At 41.8% G+C, this 20,996-nt stretch overlaps 1 non-coding gene across 1 annotated transcript; it reads right to left on the bottom strand.

Annotated features, from left to right (window-relative positions):
* Positions 1 to 8,563: 8,563 nt before the first annotated feature.
* Trnag-ccc (transfer RNA glycine (anticodon CCC)) lies at positions 8,564 to 8,634 on the bottom strand. The gene has a single exon. It is a non-coding gene; the product is annotated as a tRNA-Gly (tRNA).
* Positions 8,635 to 20,996: the final 12,362 nt, after the last annotated feature.

Here is a 20,996-nt window from a genome sequence, read left to right as displayed (position 1 = left end):
TGGGACACAGCATCTCTGGCGAAGCGAAGAAGTGGGGATTTTCCCGTGTGTGCCATCAATATCAGGAATCTGCTAAAACATCAATTCTTCGATATCGCTACGGCCAGAAAAAGATCCTACAAGAACGGGACCAACGACGGCTGAAGAGATTCGTTCAACGTGACAGAAGTGCAACCATTCCGCAAATTCCTGCAAATTTCAATGCTGGGCCATCAACAAGTGTTAGCGTGCGAACCATTCAATGAAACATCATCGATACGGACTTAGGGTGCCGAAAGCCCACTCATGTACACTTGATGACTGCATGACACAAAACTTTACGCTTCGCCTGGGCCCGTCAGCACACCAACATTGGACTGCTGATAACTGGAAACATGTTGCCTGGTCAGATGACTCTCGTTTCAAATTGTATCGATGGATATGTACGGGTATGGAGACAACCTCATGAATCCGTGGACCCTACATGTCAGCAGGGAACTGTTTAAGCTGGTGGAGGCTCTGCAATGGTGTGGGGCGTCTGCAGTTGGAGTGAAGTGGGATCACTGATTCCTCTAGAAACGACTCTGACCGCTGACACGTACGTATGCATCATGTCTGATCATCTGCATACATTCATGTCCGTTGTGCATTCCGACGGATTTGGGCTATTTCAGCAGGATAATGTGACTACCAACATGTGGAACACTCTTACTACAGAATGGCTGCAGGAACACTCTTCTGAGTTTGAACACTTCCGCTGGCTACCATACTCACCAGACGTGACCATTATTAAGCATATCAGGGATCCCTTGCAACATGCTGTTTAGAAAAGATCTTCACACACGCGTACTTTTACGGATTTATAGACCGTCCTACGGGATGCATGGTGCAAATTCCCTCTATCACTTCTTCAGACACTAGTCGTGTCGTTGCCACGTCGTGCTGCGGCACTTCTGCGTGCTCGTTGAGGCCCTACACGATATTAGGCAGGTTTACCAGTTTCTTTGGCTCTTCAGTGTATAAGGAAATTTCGTTCTTTTCAACAACCACTTTAGTTGATGTCGGATACTTGCCACAAGTACCAAATAATGTATAATGATTCACATACATCTTTTACTAAAGCAATGCTCCACTCTACGTTTTACGTAGCTATTGAATAGACAGAAGATATACTGATTACGGGGATATTTTATTGCTGTACAGAGATCAGGATTCTAACAAATAAATTAAGAATAAGAATTTTTTTTTACGAAGTAAGGTTCTCCATAGAGAACTCGTGTTTTACATAGTTAAATACCTAAATATACTCACTTGTCTAAAAAGTAAACAACTCTAGAGAAATCATTACAAGCACCATTAATACAGAGTAATTCGACTCCTGGACTTGATAATCACGTGGATTTGGTGAGTAAGCTAATCCACAAGTTTGTGCTGGTACGTCGCATCCGTGTTAAACAATTCGCTATAGATTTGATCACGGAATTCCAGCAAATTCTGGGGGTGCTGACGTCGGCATCTTACTCGCTGTTCCGACAAGCCCCACAGATTTTCTACAGTCTTGACGTCAGGTGGCTTGGGAGGCAAACCGATGTTTCATAGCGTCGGGGTGTCACGCATTCTTCTAGCCCGATGAACTCTTGAAAACCAGCGATGAGAAATGGCCTCTTGCCACTAGCGTGCAGTTCCCGTCGTAGTGTTCTGTCGCTAACCATTTGTGGCGCACTTTCATTCACTGCCTGCAGCTATTCCTGTCAGGTTTGGAATCGGTTTTGATCCACAAGCCATGAAATGCATGTCTGCTCCTTCTCATTCGGAGTGTTTTTTTGACCACAATTCTGACGTCGTGTTTCGTGGTCATGTGTGTTACACCGTTTCTTGTAGACATGCTAAACAGTTCGCCACGAAACACCAACAAATCCAGCAACTTGATACTCCATATGGCTATGGGCATGGTCAAACAGCATTGTCCATTTTTATCACCCTGTCACGTCCTCACATTTACTCAAGTTTACGTACCACGTCAGCTTGAAACATAAATGTCTCACTGCTCGCCACTGCCTTATGTTCACGGAGAGTCAGTGCGCGAGCAATTGACGATGTGATTTGATCGGTGCGCCATATGTAAACGCTTAAGCATTCGTCTGCGTCTGCGTGCTAGGGTGGCTAATTTTTTGCCCTGTGAGCTTAGTCCCAACGGAAGGTTCTCCAGAATAGAGTGCATATTGTGTGTGTCCTGATGCTACAAATTTAAGAAGTCAAACACACGCGCTTACTGGAATACCTCTGTTAACAGAATAGGACTAACTACAACGCACTGAGTGATGCAATTAAGTCACGTTCTATCTATGTATTCGTAATATTGAAGGTTGGTGAAACCCCTCCAGGATTATGGTGTGCTACATAAGGTTTGGAGACAGGGAATTACAGAACTGCACTGAATATGGCTTTATGTACTTTTGTGATTTTGTTGTGATACAGCCCCAGATTGTTCCACTTCTTAAATAACGTGTTCCCTGAAATGTGGACAAGAAGAGAAGCTCATATTTTAAAGGTAAATGAATTAACACATCTGTGCATCCTATTGTAAGCTTTTCTATTGATGATATTTACTGGCATATCATGATACGTCCGGGGTTCTGTATTGAAACACGTGTTTATCTGACGGTGACTGCTAACTGATGTGATGCACTTATGTTTGCAATGGTAAGTAACGCAATGATAAAATATGAAGCAATACTGCACAGCAATAGCACTTAACATAAGCAGTTCCTAACGAAGTGAACATATCGGGAGAAACAACCAAAATATAAAACTGATGAACAGAGGTAACACAGAGAATCTTCAGCTGTTAAACGAAAACTTTTTCTGACTGTCGTTATTTCAGAATGGCAAATAAATGTCTTTATTTCACAAGCAGTGTTTCACGCTCAGTGATTTGGCACAGCAACCGCTTTAGGGAGGAATCAGGTAACGTCGTCCAAGACATAGGCTGGGATAACAATGGCACCGACATCTGTGGATTCCGCCAACAGCCGACCTTTAAAAATCATTACGCCACTACATGCTCGATAACAATGTAGCCGATCTCATCATCCGAGCTTTCAGATTTCAGACGACAATCGGTTAAAACCATATCAGCTTGTATTCATCGGTCATATTCGCCGACACGACACGAAATATGGTCCGCCAAACTGATAAGTTCAGTCAGTGGAGAAGTTTGCGGGATCTTGAGAATGAAAAATACCGTAATCGGGATATAGTTCTGAATCTACGGATTGAAATGGCAGATTTATTGGACACCACAGCTAAGCAAAATATTTATATGAAATTTTAGGTGTAACTTATAACGGCAAAAATAATTTGTTCAAATCAGAAGGATGGTGTACCTTATAGTTTCTATACACTAGTGGATTTTTTTGGGTTTCGATAGGTGGAGGTTACCAGTCCACAGATTATTATTACTACTTACTAGCGTTTTTATGTCAATATTTTGCTAACTCTCATTGGTTTACGTGTTCAGAGCATATTATTATAAATTTCATGTTTGTCTATCACACGCATGCTGAATGACGGTCATTAGAAGTTACTTGACGTATGTCTGCACAACTTCTAATATATTTCGCCAAACAGTGTTCGTTACCTTGATTTTCAAGCACACCAAGAATCACCTCGAGTATGTAAAGTCGAAGACCGATTAGTAAAACACTTTTGGCGAACGAAACCTACTTTCGAGTACGTGTTGAAGTGCGATTCGAGCTCTATTAAAATATCCGATATTCGCATTAACGGTGCAATTCTAGCTCAAGGAAAACTATAAATGACTCTTGGATATTTGACATCTGGGGATTACATCTTTCCATGATTTAGGCCTATAACACATTCTGAAAAGTGCAATTTCAAAGATTTTGTGTGAAATGTTTGGTGCTACCTCCGATACCCTAAAGGCTTATTTGAAAGCTAATATTTTCATTCTCGCACCCAAAAATTTACAAATTGTTAAATTTATTCTATATCGGTATCAAATTTTGTAGCTATGCTTCGTGCTTCCTTCATTAAAAGCTTCTGTCAGTCTGAAATAGTACTGCCACCAGAAACCTTGTTCCATCCCATCTCAAGTCCACTGATCAGGTGTTTTAGGGGTGTTGAAGCTTCCAGTTTTAGAATCAAGAACAACAGCCAACATGAGTAATTTAGAAGTAGATGTCCTCGACGTAGCGAATTAGCTTAAACACTCAATAAATGCAAGGCCTCCGGTCCAGATTGTGCACCAGTCAGGTTCCTTTTCTAGTATGCTGATATAGCTTCATACTTAGCTCTCATATAGAACCTCTCGCTAAAAGAGAGATCCGTATACAGAGACTGGAAGGTTGCACAAGTCACACCAGAACCCAAGAAAGGAAGTAGCGTTACTCTGTTTAATTACAGACCCATATCACTGGCGTCGATTTGTAGTAAGGTTTAGGAACACATATTGAGTTCGAACATAATGAATTACCTGGAACAAAAACGATTTATTCACAGCCAACACAGATTCTGAAAATAAAGTTTTGCGAACTACAAACAGCTCTTTATTCTCACGAAGTATGAGTGCTACCGACAGAGGATGCCAAACTGATTTCAGATTTTTAGATTTCCAGAAAGCTTTTCACAACGTCACTCTCAATCGCCTTTTAATCAAATTGCGTGTCAATGAAGTATCTATCATCTCATTTGTGTGACTGGATCCGTGATTTACTGTCAGAAAGGACACAGTTCCTATCTGGAATTCTCCTAGGAAGTGTTATAGCGCTTCTGCTGTTCCTGATCTATACAAACGATATCGGAGCAGCCCTCTTAGATGGTTTGCGGATAATGCTGTCATTAACCGTCTTACAAAATCATCCGATGGTCTAAACCAATTGCAAAATAATTTAGATAAGATATCTGTCCGGCGATAAAAGTGGCAATTAACTCTAAATAACGAAAAGTGTAAAGCCATCCACATGACTACTAAAAGGAATCCGCTAAATTTCGCTTACACCATAAATCACACAAATTTGAAGTCTGTAAACTCAACTAAGTACTTAGTGATTGCTATTAAAATTAACTTAAATAGGAACGATCATATAGATAATGTTTTGGGGAAAGCAAACCAAAGACTGATATTTATTGACGGAATGCTTAGAAAACGTAACAGGTTTACTAAAGTGACTGCTTACATTACGCTTGACCGTACTATTCTGGAGTGCTGCCAAGCGGTGTGGGATCCTCATCAGATACGACCGACGAAGGACATCGGAAAGGTTCAGAGAAGGACAACTCGTTTTGCATTACCAGGAAATATGTGAGAGACTACCACGCATACGATACACGAAATGATGTAGCAGTCGTTAAAACAAATCGTTTTTCGTGGCGGCAGGACCTGCTAATGCAATTTCAAATAGCAGCTTTCTCCTCACCCACCACATAGAGAGAAATGATCATAATAATAAAACAAGAGAAAGGTGAGCTCGCAGAAAAAGATTTAAGTGTTCGTTTTTCCCTCACACTGCTCGGGAGCGGTAGAAAAGCAACCTGAAGGTGGTTGGATGAACCCTCTGCAAGACACTTAATTCTGAATTGCAGAGCAATCATTAAATGTATATATACGTATAGACGTAGAAAATAACTATATGAATGTACCGCTAGAGCTTCATTAATTCTCATTATATTTAGAACGAAGTGAGCTGCTGAGAAACCACAAATCTACCTTTTATTAGTTAAATAATACTTGCTTACTCGTATAGAATTTTATCCATGGACCATATAATAGAAACATAATTTACGTTCATCACATAAATTAAACATTATGTCTTCGTAACCTCATTATGTCGACTGAAGTCGCCCATCCTACCACACCAGCGTACTAAATCACACTCGGAACAACGTGTTTTGGAGGGATCCTAAATGCAAGTTAAGGCATTTTTAATTTTTGTAGCACAGAATTTTTTCCTTTATCTCATATACTTGTAAAAGTCGTCGTGTAGTTCCAGCAGCTGATGATAAAGTGTACAATACTCGCCACAATCTTTCCGAAACAGGTGTAGCTAATTTACCTACATTCAGCATCTTTTTAATAGCAAACGCCGCACTGCAGCACTCGTCTCCAAGCACAGATACCTCGTGGAATCCATCCCACCTTTGAAGTTTAAAATCTAGTTTCATACAAAGAACAAATACTAACCTAACCTTACCTCTTGACTCCACCAATAACTGACGAAGGATATCGGAACCACCGTGACCAAACTGTTGGCCGATTCAACGGCGATCAATGGCGACGACATCTGGCGATCGCTGCCTTTGCCACTGTGAATGCAGAAATACGTTTCCCCTATATTTCATTACATAACATCAGGACGGTTGCTTTAACTGAATAGTTCGTACCGAATAGAACGAGTACTTTGACTTTAATGATCTCGATGTCCTTTTACAAGATGTCCCTCTGGCCTTGCTTTATCGAAAATAGAATGTGAGTAGCGCCCGCATCGATTTTATTCTGCTAATTTTTGTTCTTATGAGATGTAGTTGTAACAACTTTCACATCTAATTGTTACTTTTACTATCATACTACTTACTATCGCGCTATTTTTATCAGAACCAACGATGTCGGCTGTCTTTCCCACGGTTGTATGAAGGACTGTCCTTTCCGGCCAGGACGGCCATGAAAGTTTCCACTCAGACCTTGGCTGTGCTCTTGTGGGTAAAAATAGTGTACCCGTATCGATTTATGGTAGTCAAACTGTTAAGAACTGTTAAGAACTTACCCTCTTTCTTTCCCTCTGGCCTAAACAATTCTCTTAGTTTCTGCTCGTTAGGCAGAAGACACGCTACACGTTTTACCTGGCCCTAATTTTTTATACAGAAATGTTGGGCTGAAAGGTGTAAGATCATTCGTATTTGTCCTCAATCTTTTGGCACGAACACCATTAATAGTAACTGCTATTTATTGTGGCTGATAATTCTTGGTCATGCCTTCGTATAGTATTCGTTGCTTAATTCTTCTCAGTAAGACTAAGAACATGTTGTGAAAATGCATTGCGACTCCCTAAACTTTGTGTACTCTCTTGAATTCAGACTTTGTGAACCTCAATGACATTCTTTGCTTGGATATTTTGTATGTAAAAATATACTCCACAACGCTATTTTAATTCTGATAAAACGTTTCCCCTTCTATTTTGTTTTCATCACAGAGTCCAGCTATTTACTAAATCCGCTTGCAAACTTAACATCGAGACAGTGGTAATGGTCAGCTTACAACAGTAACGTAAAGCGAGGAAATGACTTCAGAAAAAGTTTGTGTATGGATACTAAAATGTTCTGTTCCGACAGCCACGTGGCTATACACAGGTATAGATTTTCTAATTGCTTTATGCACCACATTTCAAAATGTGGTTGACGGATGGAAACTCCTGTCTGCCCTCCTTTCTTGGCAATGTAATCCTCTGCAAGTCGTCGTATGTGCCCTAAATTCTGCTGCAGGTTTGATAATAATGTCACATGATAAAATGACACACATACATGGTTGTCTGGAATAGTTCGTTTTATCAGCAATTATTGTGTAACACACGCGTTCACGAACTTAAAAGGGAATCCTTGGAAAAAATCTGATATGGTTCTCGTTAAACCCTGTTGGCTGAATGTAGAGAAGCTGTATTTGAAGAAGTCGGTGCGACCATTATGCTCCCTCCATCGTAGGTCTTACGTGAGGGAAGTTAGATGGAGGTAAAAGATACTAGGGAATGTACGGAGGAATATAGGCAGTTATTTTTTTCTCCCTCAAACAAGCAATGGAATAGGAAAGAAAATCGATGTCACTGATGCTATGTATCCTCTGTGGTCTGCGACGTATACATGTAGATGTGAATGTAAAGAAGCTACATTCCGTACAAACGTGCGTAAATTTATTAACTGTGGTGGCGAGGTAAACTGATATATCCACATAGACTAGAAGGAGTATCGACTATGATTCGATTATTGACGAATATGTTTTATCTCATGTCCTTATGTAGACTGATTTGCTTAATTTCCGGTCATTATGTTTAACACTTTCAGAAACGAGTAACCCAGTGCAGTACCCATTTTCATCAGCTATGCAACGTACTTTTAAACAGATTTAACAGATGAATAAGCACTACGAGTCACACGCTTTCCTCACAGACAAAGTATGTTATTAACTTTAAAATGAGTTACTGTGAACAAAATGAGCGCAGATGCACATGCCCCTCCTGTATTACCCCTACGTCCAAAATGAACATATGGCGAAGTGTGACATTTCTGAGAACGCTTATGTGCATGTGATCGTCCTTAGCCGCGCATCTGAGAAAGTGGAGCGGAATGAGATTTCAGACAACGCAATCACGAGCGCCGCTCGTGTTTCAATTCGGCGCGCCGTGCCGTTAGCCGGCTATCGAACGATATCTGGCGCCTGCGCTCTGAACGTGCATTTCATCAGCCAGACATAATAAAGAATCCCGATTTCAGCAGTTATCACCGTTCTGAGTAGTATCAAGTAACTATTGTTAGGTAAAAATCAGTGGAGAGAGTCACATCAGCTGCAAAAAATGTCTGCACTGCCCGGGAATCGAACCCGGGTCACAAGAATGGGAATCTTGCATGATACCACTACACCAGCAGTGCTCCTTGGGAGTAACTGAATGTTGTGCGTATTAATTTAAAGAAGGTAATCTCACTCATTTAAACAAGTAAGGCACAAAGTATCAACTTTTCATTCCGTATGAAACACTAGGACACTTCGTGACGTTCTCTAATAAAAAATATGCCAGATGCTGTCCGTGATGCGCATGGTTTGATCAATGTAGGAAGACGCGCAAGAGGTACAGTTTGAGATGACAGGTTATTAATAACTTCAACGGAAAGAAACGACTGGGAAAATTCATTGGTTTTCTTAAAGTTTAAGGTACGGTAAACTCACTTCCGTAATACTCTAGTATAACGAATTTTTGTTATGACTGAATGTAACGTAAGAGTCAGTAATGCCGGACAGGTTACATACATCCTGCAGAGGAAGACGTAATGGCATAGCACAACAAAACTCACTATGTCATGCACACAACAGACAGAAGTGTAACTGAAGAGGTTAACTAACATTTCAGCTTGAATATATATGTGTATATAAACTAGAAACCGTATTTTACATTCTCCACGCACGTCTAGTCCGAATTTTCGAATTTTAATGTTCTCTGTGGTTAACATGAGAAGCAGAGACTCATTAGGTGGATGACATACTCAAAAGCAAAACATTTTCTTTGTATTTAATGTTTCTTTCATTAAAAAAGTAAGTCGCAATGTTCATGTCTTTGATACGTGAACACAAAGTGTGCAAGCTTACACTGGGGCCTGTCATAAAAGAATCTGAAATTAGAGGCTACTTGCGCGTCACATGTCAATAAGAAAAATCAAACATCGATTGGTTTCCTTGTAAATGAGGCAGAAGTATTTCTGAAAGCTTGACACATCTGTACATACTCATATACGTATTTTTGCAAGGACTTTAAACTGATAAACAAGTATCTTACTAATTTGTTCTATAACTATTTAATATAATGACGAATTATTGTTACACTCCTAATTTTTAAGTACTCTAAATTTATCTGAACTGCTGGATACAACGACAAGAAACTGTTAATAGTGACGAATTTATAACTGTCATCATTAATTCTAGTATTACGGCATCATTTTGAAACAAATCAACTGAGGGGTAGCGGTCATTTAATGACATCATTCTTCTAAACTCGTAATAGACTATATTCAATCTGTTTACTTTTTTCTGCATCACAAGACAACGCAAAAGAACCGACACAATGGTCGAGAAAGACACGAAATACGTTTCAGCGTAACAGTACGATCAAATTAATTCATACAATTATCCCTGAATGCATCAATGAACTTTTATGGTTGCTTCATAAAGCTTTCCAGTCCTCGTAACAAATTTATTGGAAGCATTATGTGCGTTGGTTTATGTAATCTTTCATTAAATAATGGCAACATTTTGGAACTTCTTTCGTGAGACTGAATATAGTATCACTCACACTTGAATGTCACGATTTGTTAAGGCCTACATTAGAAGAGCAGTTAAGTTATAAGTTCTGCTTTAAGATGTCGCAGATGACACATGCGGAACAGGAATCTGCGCCCCATCCTTGCTAGTGGTTTTCTGCGATGCTCTCTGTAGAGAGACTGCCACGCCATGTCATATTCTGCAACTTGTGGATTGTGCTCGACATCTGGCTACTTGGCTCGTTTCAAAAGCAGTATCCCACTGCCGTCTTTATCATTCCTACTTGCTCAGACCTGACAGATTGGCCGCCATAATACATTCATTTGCTCAAACGAACGCAACAGGGCTGCCGTCATAATCTTCTTAAGACATTTCATTCTGTTGGCAAGGCGTCACTTAACGTTATTTTTTAAAGCTAGAACTGGTACTTACAGCTTCAGTAGAGCCACAGCTGTCTAATAGATTAACTCCACACCATTCCTCCAGTTCTTACAAGACCCAAGAATTAAACCTAGATCTTCCGTGTGGCAGACATTCTGAATGCCCAACCGTCAGAAAAGCGTAGACAGGAAACATATTTTTTAAATTCTCACAGTCGTCTGTGTTATTTACAGAACATTCCTCGCAAAACGCTAGAAGCATAACGACGTTTTTGAATATTGAACAATATGGAAGTGGAGGTGACATCGTAAAGTGCTCTTAATTTCGTGAACAAATTTCCCAAGTGAAGTCTTATGTTAATTGTTTACTCGCGTATTGTTTCGACGGCCTGGAGAAAATATCCGTTTTCTCAGTCGTGGGGAATGATGGAAAAGCGCGACTATAAGAACTTGGTGTTGCACGCCTATTAAGTGTAGTTTTTCCCTAATTACATGGTTGAACATCGAGGTGCTGCTAACACTAACGAAGAAACCTCTAAGTTTTGCTGTGGCTTTCGTAACAGGAATATTGTAATACAACCCCTGTGTCATAATTAATAAGATATTCCAGAATATTACCCCGTGGTCAAAGAGATTTCACTTTAAAACCCGACGTTTCGTCCCCATCTGCGGAGGACATTTTCTAGGGGGGTCGTAGCTTTGTTTAATGTTCGATGCACACCCTGGCTCGCTACTGACGACAGCAAAATTCCGTTGGCACGCTCTTCCGTGAACTGGCGTGACGTCACATGTTTTGAATACGCGAGCGAAACTGGCCGTCTTCCGTTCTTGCTATCATCTCATTGTTGAATACTGATACACATCTTCTTCAGCTTCGGAATGAAAATTTCATTCAATTTCACGCCTTCCTCCTTTTTCTCAAAATTCCTGGGGTGTTTCACTATCTCCATGGCCTCTGTGTGTAGCCTTTCGTGGTATCCGCTTATGGCTGCCAGTACTTGAGCCCTATCAAAACGGATGTGGTGGTCTCCTGGCTGTAAATAATGTTGTGCAACAGCTGATCTGTCAGGCAGCTCTTTTCTGCAATTTTCCTTGTGCTCTTCGAGTCGTTTCTTGACAGTTCTTTTCCTAGCACCCAAGTACACCTCCCCACAAGTACACGGAATACTGTGAATTCTAGCTTTTTCCAGCGGTTGGCAAGCATCCTTGGGCGATTTTAGATGATCTTGTATCTTCCGTGTGGGTGTGTCTACCGCGATCTTCCGCTTTTACAAAAATTTTCCTGTGCTGCCAGTTATGTCCTTAATGAATGGCAGGAAAACATTCTATTTCACGGTCGTCTGAGCATCGCTTTGATTTCTACGTGGTGAACTTAACGCTGAAATCCGTTCGACCACGGCATAATATCCTAGAATATTTTATTATTTGTGACAATTCCGTCCTTGAGAGTTTACATTTAACAAATGCACCCGAGTGCAATGGTTCAGGACGAAAGTAACTTTCACATGATGTGTCTCTACAAAGTAACACAACTCGACGAAATTTGGATCATGCATAGAAAGAAACACTACAGTTTAGTACAGAAGGTAAGCGAAAGAAATACGCAGTGAGACGAACAGAAATGACACATTCAAAGACAATAATTAAACTGAAGTGACAGGGCTTTACCATGGTCCCCTGGACATTCCGAACAGCTGGACACGATTCTTAACAGCGTATGTGGTCACAACAGTCGGCAGTGCATTGTCTGCAACGTGCTCGCACCCTGGCCGCAATGTTGGTAAGGAGTCCGTGTGGCAGGGCGTTCGATTCCTCCATTAGCGCGATTGGCAGCTGCTGGATGGCCAGTGGTCCATGTGGACATGTACCAATAAGTCTTCCCAACGCACCCCACAATCATGTACTTGACGGGATTCAAGTCGGACAAAGGGTAGGCCATTCCATTAGCCGAATATCTTGTTCTCCCAAGGGATTCTCCGCCTACGCAGGTCGACGCGGTGGCGCACTGCCATTCTTAAAAATGAAAGAGTCGAATGCACTCCTGGGAAAACGGACATTGAAAAGGAATAGTGTGCCACAATAACGTTGATTGTCGAGTGTATCGTGGTCTAAGATGCGGAGGCCAGTACGCCCATGTAACATAGTGCCTACCCACCCAAGAACACCTGGGCGACAAAAACGGTTATTTCGACAGTGTTCCGCGATGCAACAAGTGTGGCATCCTGTAGTCATAAGAAGGTACGACCAACATTGACGAACATGATCGTCGTGATGGTCCATATTTTATGGTGTCAGGAGGCATAGTATTGCATGGGTGTGCTGATCTGGCACACGGTACACTGAACACTGTACACTGACCGGTCAATGGTATTGCACGGCTGTACTTCTTCCGATGTGCGTCTTTTCCGTGGTGCATTCGGTCCTGGCCTTATTTTTATAGATGGCAATGCGCGACCGTATTGACTTGTGCACACGGAGGAGCTATCCGGCGAATGTACTCGCCTGCCCATTCCCCTGGCTTAAATCCCGTACAGCACATGTGAGATGCGTTCGGAAGACATACTGCAGCACGCCCACATGCACTAACGACCGTCCAGCTGGTGTGGATAGCGTTACTAGGCAATAGGACGCCCTCCCACAAGAATTACTCAGCAGCCTTGTGACCAGCATGGAGTACGTTTCAGAACACGTATTGCTGTCAGTGTGTCCACACGCCCTGTTAAGAAAGATGTCCAGCTTTTTGTAATGTGCAGAGTCCAATAACCCTACCACAACAAAGGTCAAAAATTAATTATGATTGTAATGTTGCTCACGCTGCTAAATATTGCATTTTCGGGCAACAACAAAGTTATATTATGCGACAGGTGTCATTAGAGCACAGTTAATAAAGACATTTCTTGAAATAATGGATAAACTAGGCACTCACCTTTTCGTGTTTCCCACGCTGGTCTCGTTGTGAACTCATGGCTCAATCGTCGAAAATCTAGGTAGTGATGATTCCAAGCTCAGATACAAAGAGGCCTAGGAGTTATTCTGCGATATTCGAAAGATTTATAGATGTGTTTCATAAACCATTCTTGAAGATTAAACTTTTGCAAGTTAGGACAATGGTGATGTAAAAAAGTAATCAGCACTCCGAATTTAAGTTACACTTCTTTTTTATTACTTTTCTTGCAATATCACGTAACTCGTTCCAAAACATCACTTCACAATAAAACACACACTTGAAAATATCTTCCTCACTGTTAAAGTTCTCATTTCATAAACTGACTACAATTTGCGTCTTTTTAACATGACGACCAAAGCTTACGAGCCCAACATTCAGAGTTACAATTACGTCAAAGATCATAGTGACAAAATAAAGAATACACATAAGAATAATATCATTGCAATATATACATATTGATGTATCGAAGTACCTCTACATTAATGAAATCAAATCTGAATGTTGTCACAGAACTATGTTAACTATTTTACAGAAACACAGTAGAATTTTGCTGGTATCGAGAGGTTGAGGTGAGGTGCCGTAATGGTTACGTAATTCAAGTACCATTACAAGAGAAACATCGCAAATCGCGGTTACTTCGGTGTAATTATTGTCTTTGAACCTAAGAAACATTTCTGTGCGTCTCCTTGCATATTTTTTCAGTTATCTCCTGTACTAAACTGTATGTTGTCAACTTGGCCGTGACAAATCATATGCAAGTTACGCTCGCCTTACGTTCTGAACACTATACACTTATTGACGACTACGTTGTTTTGTAGACGTTGCATGCGATTTCTTCCGTAAGAAGAATGTAAGTTCATGTGCTCTGTTCTACATATTTACGTGCATCGAGGACACTTTCATGTGACTATTACAGTTTGCGTATTCAAAGAAAGTACTCTGACGAATGAAGATATCTACTCTTGAGTTGTTCCATTTCAAAAACGACATGATACTAAAACATGCAATTTGCCTGAACAAGCTGATTTTCCTAATTTCCAAAATACACTGAAGCGCCAAAGAGACTGGCATAGGCATGCATATTCAAAAAGAGAGATATGTAAACAGGTCGAATACGGCGCTGAGGTTGGCAACGCCTATATAAGACAAAAAGTGTTTGGCATAGTTGTCAGATCGGTTTATGCTCCTACATTGTCAGGTTATCAAGATCTAAGTGAGTTTGAACGCTGTGTTACAGTTGGCGCACGAGTGATGGGTCATAGCATCACCGAGGTAATGAAGAAATTTTGGCGTACGACCGTCTCACGAATGTACTGTAAATATCAGGAATCCGGTACAACATCAAATCACCGGATCGCTGTGGCTGGAAAAAGATTCTGCAAGAAAGGGACCAACGACGACTGAAGAGACAAGTGACAGCACTGCCACCCTTCCGCAAATTGCTGCAGATTTCAATGCTGGGTCATCAACAAGTCCCCACGTGCGAACCGCTCAGCGAAACAACATCGATATGGGTTTTCGGAGCCGAAGGCCCACTCATGCACCATTGATAACTGATTTACATTGAGTCTTACGCCTTGCCTGGGCCCATCAACACAGACATTGGACTGTTGTTGACTGGAAACATGTTGCTGGTTGGACGAGTTTCGTTTCAAATTGTATCAAATGGCTCTGAGCACTATGGGACTCAACTTCTGAGGTCATTAGTCCCCTAGAACTTAGAACTAGTTAAACCTAACTAACCTAGGGATATCACAAACATCAATGCCCGAGGCAGGACTCGAACCTGCAACCATAGCGGTCTCGCAGTTCTAGACTGCAGCGCCTAGAACCGCGCGGACACTTCGGCTGGCAAATTGTATCTTGGGGATAGGCGTGTAATGGTATGGAGTCAACCTCGTGAATCCATGGACCCTGCATGTCAGTAGGGGACTGTTCAAGCTGATGAAGGGCGTGTAATGGTAGGGGGAGTGTGCAGTTGGAGTGATGTGAGACCGCCGATACACCTAGATACGATTCTGAGAGATGAGACGCACTTACGTATCCTGTCTGATCACCGGTTCCAATTCTTGTCCATTGTGCGTTCTGACGTACTTGGCCAATTCCAGCAGGACAGTGCGACACTCCACAAGTCCAGAGTAGCTATAGAGTGGTCCAGGAACATTCTTCTGAGTTAAACACCACCGTTGGCGACGAAACTCCCCAGACATGAACATTATTGAGCATATCTGGGATGCCTTGCCACTTTATGTTCAGAAGACATCTCCACCCCCTCGTACTCTTTTGGATTTATTGACAGCCGTGCAAGATTCATGGTGTCAGTTCTCTCCAGCATTACTTCAGACATTAGTCGTGTCCATACCACGTCGTGTTGCAGCGCTTCTGCGTGCTCGCGGCCACTCTACGCGATATTAAGCAGGTGTACCAATTTATTTGGCTCTTCAGTGTATTTGTAGCACTCACTGCTGTGGGTTATGGGGTATCGTCACTCTGTTACAATGTACTGTAACTTGTGGATTATACATGGTAGCGCACGAAATGTGGTACCAATTGTTTCTTTCGAAATTTACGAGGCACATTAGATACCCCGCTGGGATCTCTACAACAGTACCAGGAGAGCTTGGAAAAACAAATAAGTTACGAAATGACGTGTAATTCACGATAATGCTGCTAGGAAACTAGTAAGCAGCAATGGCTGACAATGGAAGACTGAAGACACAGCAACGATCGGAAATTGTGTTACTTTTTCATGAAACGAAAAGCCATGGTATGACTCAGAGGCGTTTTCGACAACAGTTTAACACACGATGGGTCCCTTGTAAGAAGACCATCGACAGGTTGTACGATAAATTTGCACAGGAAGGAACAGTAATGGAAGCGAGGCGACCTCAGCCTAAACCTGTTTGTTCGCCGGGGAATATTGAAGCGGTACGAGTTGCTGTACAGACAAGTCCCGGGAAATCGTGTAGAAAAGCAGCAATGCAACTGGGAATATCCAGACGCTCCGTTCAACTGAAACGTCCCCTTCGAAAAATTATACACGACTGTAATCCAAAAATCTTTTAAAATAAATGTTTTAAGTACAAAATTAATCACTCAAATACGTGTACTGTAGCGCTAAACTGTGCGTCTTGTTGTAAGATAATCTTTGTGAAAGTGTCGTAGCTGTCGTCCTTCGAAAGCTAAGTTCTGCAGAAGTCAATGTACTTACCTCATGATAAACAAAAGTGAAATGCTTTGGGTATAGATATCTTACTTATTACGCTTATTGCCGTGATGAAGAAAGTACTGTGCTGTGACGTATTGTTGTGCTACAGATAAGGCTGTCTCATTGTAGCTATACCACAAACGTTGCTACTAAAACATGTTTTCCTTTCCAGAAGAATTCAGAAAACTGTGCAGATATAAAACAGAAACGCCGCAAAAGCAACATTGTAAATTGTCACTCATTAGTAGCGTCGTGAGAAAATCGTGTAGCTGTCACATAAACTAACCACTGTGTCATCTGGTATCTCGCAGAAAGTACTTTAAATACAGAATGTATTTTCAAGTGAACCAAAATGTTGCATTAATATCTCATTAGCAGTACCAGTATATGTTCTAAGTATGTAAGCCTGATAGTCGTTACGTAATCGTGCAACTAACAAGCAAGAATGTACAAATAACAACACTGTGTCGTCTGTTCACTATAACAATGCGTTCGTATTTTCTGTTTGAAAATGTTCCCTAGGTTCTAGACTGAATAGTTAACTTCAAAACATTGTTGCATGTTAACAGTTTCTCAGTGTGACAAATTGTACTAGTAGCGTGAAGTGAAAAGTTTTATGGCAAAGACTAAGTTAAAAAACTGATTATCTTTCAATAAACGGTTTTACATGTGAAATGTGGTGTAAAACGTTACTCTTCCTGGTACGCAGAGTTTCAACTTCAACGCAGTTATCATGTGGTATACGTCGGATTCTGTAAGGTCCATTGTAAACTAGAAAGAATTTGTGACGTAAGTGTTTCTTCTTATGTGACAATGAATGAGCTTTAATGAGAACTTTCTGACCAATATATAATTTCTTTGCATTTGCTTTACTGTGCAGTTTTCCCCTTTTGTCTGCTGCAGATTTTATATTTTTAATAGCCAAATCAATTATGTCTTTGTGTCGAAGTTTACGTGTATTCGGGAAGGGTACAAGCTCTCTGATTCTGTTCGGTGGTTCTTCATTCTCCAGTACAAGAATATGTGGTAAAGCAGGGGCGTCATGAGACATTTCATTCAGCACGTTTTGAAATAAGTGTAAATATCTGTCCCAATGCTGATGCTTTCTGTGACAATAAAGTCAGCAAAGCTTATTGATTTCTTTCATAATCCGTTCAGACTGGTTACAATGTGGTGCGTACAATGAAATAAATACAGGTTTGATTTTATGGTTCCGAAGCATGCTTGACCAAACACCATATCTGAATTGAGGTCCGTTATCTGAAATGACTTTAGCAACAAATTTTGAAGTAAGTTCAACAGCGACCAGAATGTACGAATTCCATTCGATGTTCTGACAAGGGGCCCCAAGAAATCAACAACAGAAAATTCTGTTAATTTAGAAGGGATGATAGGAAACAACGGAGCACGATGTGAGACAGTAGATGGTTTAGCCTTTTGACAAAGTTTACAAATAGACAAGACTCTTCGAATTCTCTTTTCCATGTTGTTAAAATAACAAGTCGTCCGAAGAATATGATAACATTTTTGTGGACCAAAATGTTCATAGCCGAAATGAATGTACCAAATGAGCTTATTAACAAAATCGTCAGGAACGCAAAGTACCCATAGCTTGTCATCGGTATTGTAGCGTTTGAACAGTATGTTGTTTCTAACCAGATAATAATGCCGAATCTGTGTTGTGTCTTTTCATGCCATTTACTTTTTCCAAATCAGATCTTTATCTTGTTCATGAGCAATGTCCTTTAAAGATGTGGTGATGAAGTTTTCAAAGGCGACTTCCTGGATGTAAAGAATACTGAAATTTTTATCGAGGTTGCTTTCTGTGTTACTTTTCTCAAGCCCAGCCGGTGCGCGTGACAGTGCGTCCGCAACAATGTTCTCCTTGCCGGGAATATAGACTATGGTGAAGTGGAATTCTTGCAGAAACAATGCCCAACGTTTTAACCTGTCATGATTTAATTTTGAAGACATAAGAAACTGTAATGAATGATGATCACTGTATACTTTTACGTGCTTACCAGAAAGAAAGAAACGGAATTTGTTAAATGCCCAAACGATAGCTAAAGCTTCTAATTCAGTAACGGAATAATTTTTTTCACATTTTGTTAGCACTCGGCTAGCAAAAGCAATGGTTTTCTGAACAGTAGTGTCATTTTCTATGGCTCCTTGAAACAAATGGGCACCAAGACCGACTTTAGAAGAATCCGTGCTAAGGCAGAAATCTTGTGACAGATCTGGATGAGCTACTATTGGCGCATTAAGTAACGATTCTTTCAAAGATATGAATTCCAACTATGCTTGTTCGTCCCAGTTCCAAATAGTATTTTTTCCAGTGAGAGAACGAAGTTTTGGTGTAACTAGAATTTGCATATTCAGAAAACGACGGTAAAAATTTACGAGACCTAGAAAACTGCGGACTTGTTTTTTTTTTTGGATGGAACTAGAATGGCTCTGATTGTTTCTAACTTTTCAGGATCAGGCTGAATACCTTCAGAAGAAATAATATGTCCCAAAAATTTCACCTTTGTCCTACCGAATTCAGACTTTTCCAAGTTAACTGTAATTCCAGATTCTGCAAAAGTACACTCCTGGAAATGGAAAAAAGAACACATTGACACCGGTGTGTCAGACCCACCATACTTGCTCCGGACACTGCGAGAGGGCTGTACAAGCAATGATCACACGCACGGCACAGCGGACACACTAGGAACTGCGGTGTTGGCCGTCGAATGGCGCTAGCTGCGCAGCATTTGTGCACCGCCGCTGACAGTGTCAGCCAGTTTGCCATGGCATACGGAGCTCCATCGCAGTCTTTAACACTGGTAGCATGCCGCGACAGCGTGGACGTGAACCGTATGTGCACTAGACGGACTTTGAGGGAGGGCGTATAGTGGGCATGTGGGAGGCCGAGTGGACGTACCGCCGAATTGCTCAACACGTGGGGCGTGAGGTCTCCACAGTACATCAATGTTGTCGCCAGTGGTCGGCGGAAGGTTCACGTGCCCGTCGACCTGGGACCGGACCGCAGCGACGCACGGATGCACGCCAAGACCGTAGGATCCTACACAGTGCCGTAGGGGACCGCACCGCCACTTCCCAGCAAATTAGGGACACTGTTGCTCCTGGGGTATCGGCGAGGACCATTCGCAACCGTCTCCATGAAGCTGGGCTACGGTCCCGCACACCGTTAGGCCGTCTTCCGCTCACGCCCCAACATCGTGCAGCCCGCCTCCAGTGGTGTCGCGACAGGCGTGAATGGAGGGACGAATGGAGACGTGTCGTCTTCAGCGATGAGAGTCGCTTGTGCCTTGGTGCCAATGATGGTCGTATGCGTGTTTGGCGCCGTGCAGGTGAGCGCCACAATCAGGACTGCATACGACCGAGGCACACAGGGCCAACACCCGGCATCATGGTGTGGGGAGCGATCTCCTACACTGGCCGTATACCTCTGGTGATCGTCGAGGGGACACTGAATAGTGCACGGTACATCCAAACTGTCATCGAACCCATCGTTCTACCATTCCTAGACCGGCAAGGGAACTTGCTGTTCCAACAGGATAATGCACGTCCGCATGTATCCCGTGCCACCCAACGTGCTCTAGAAGGTGTAAGTCAACTACCCTGGCCAGCAAGATCTCCGGATCTGTCCCCCATTGAGCATGTTTGGGACTCGATGAAGCGTCGTCTCACGCGGTCTGCACGTCCAGCACGAACGCTGGTCCAATTGCGGCGCCAGATGGAAATGGCATGGCAAGCCGTTCCACAGGACTACATCCAGCATCTCTACGATCGTCTCCATGGGAGAATAGCAGCCTGCATTGCTGCGAAAGGTGGATATACACTGTACTAGTGCCGACATTGTGCATGCTCTGTTGCCTGTGTCTATGTGCCTGTAGTTCTGTCAGTGTGATCATGTGATGTATCTGACCCCAGGAATGTGTCAATAAAGTTTCCCCTTCCTGGGACAATGAATTCACGGTGTTCTTATTTCAATTTCCAGGAGTGTATGTCACACGCTGTTGAGGATGCGATTGTGTTGTTCCCATGAGGCTTCTGGTATCAGAATATCGTCTACATATAAGGTGATGTCACGTTTTAAGAACTCAGGTAATATGGAATTTAGCCCGCGAATGAAAGCTGGCGAAGAAATGTTCAAACCAAAAGAAAGTTTCCGAAACTGATAACAAACGCTGAAACAAAGGAAAGCTGTGTATTTTCTACATTCTGGATGAAGTTCGATGTAATATAAACTGGATCTGAGATCAATAGAAGACAACACTTTTACACCATTAAAATTTTGAAGAAGTTCTTCCATCGTTTGCGGCCTGTGTGTTTCGGGAATGATGATAGCATTGATTTGTCTCGAATCTAAGACAAGCCTGATCGATCCATTTTTCTTCTCAACAACATGTAATGGATTGTTGTAAGAGCTTACTGCAGGCC

This window comes from Schistocerca gregaria, chromosome 1 (assembly GCF_023897955.1).
Source record: "Schistocerca gregaria isolate iqSchGreg1 chromosome 1, iqSchGreg1.2, whole genome shotgun sequence".
NCBI lineage: Eukaryota > Metazoa > Arthropoda > Insecta > Orthoptera > Acrididae > Schistocerca > Schistocerca gregaria.
This window is presented reverse-complemented; position numbering and strand designations above follow the sequence as displayed.